This window comes from Buceros rhinoceros, unplaced genomic scaffold (genome assembly GCF_000710305.1).
Source record: "Buceros rhinoceros silvestris isolate BGI_N320 unplaced genomic scaffold, ASM71030v1 scaffold17048, whole genome shotgun sequence".
Lineage (NCBI taxonomy): Eukaryota > Metazoa > Chordata > Aves > Bucerotiformes > Bucerotidae > Buceros > Buceros rhinoceros.
Genome location: NW_010427670.1, coordinates 14,655 through 14,939, shown reverse-complemented (window position 1 = coordinate 14,939; position 285 = coordinate 14,655).

Sequence of the window (285 nt, the reverse complement as noted above, 5' to 3'; positions counted from 1 at the left end):
TAACATGAGTTTCTTGTAGAGGATATCAAAGATCAGGACAAAGCCTTTCCTCTTTCTGCCTATAGTAGAAGAGAACTGTGCAGCTGCTCCATAACAGGGCTCCACCTAGCACTGCTGGCCAACAGCTCTGTAACGACTGAAAATTAACACTGATCCAACTGCAATTACAGGTAAGATATTAGATGCTAGAACGTATTTGCTAATGCTATCACTTTAGAAAACAGCATGACTCCTTAAGCCATTGATAATGGAACTTACTTGCATTCTCCAAAGATGGCTGTGAGA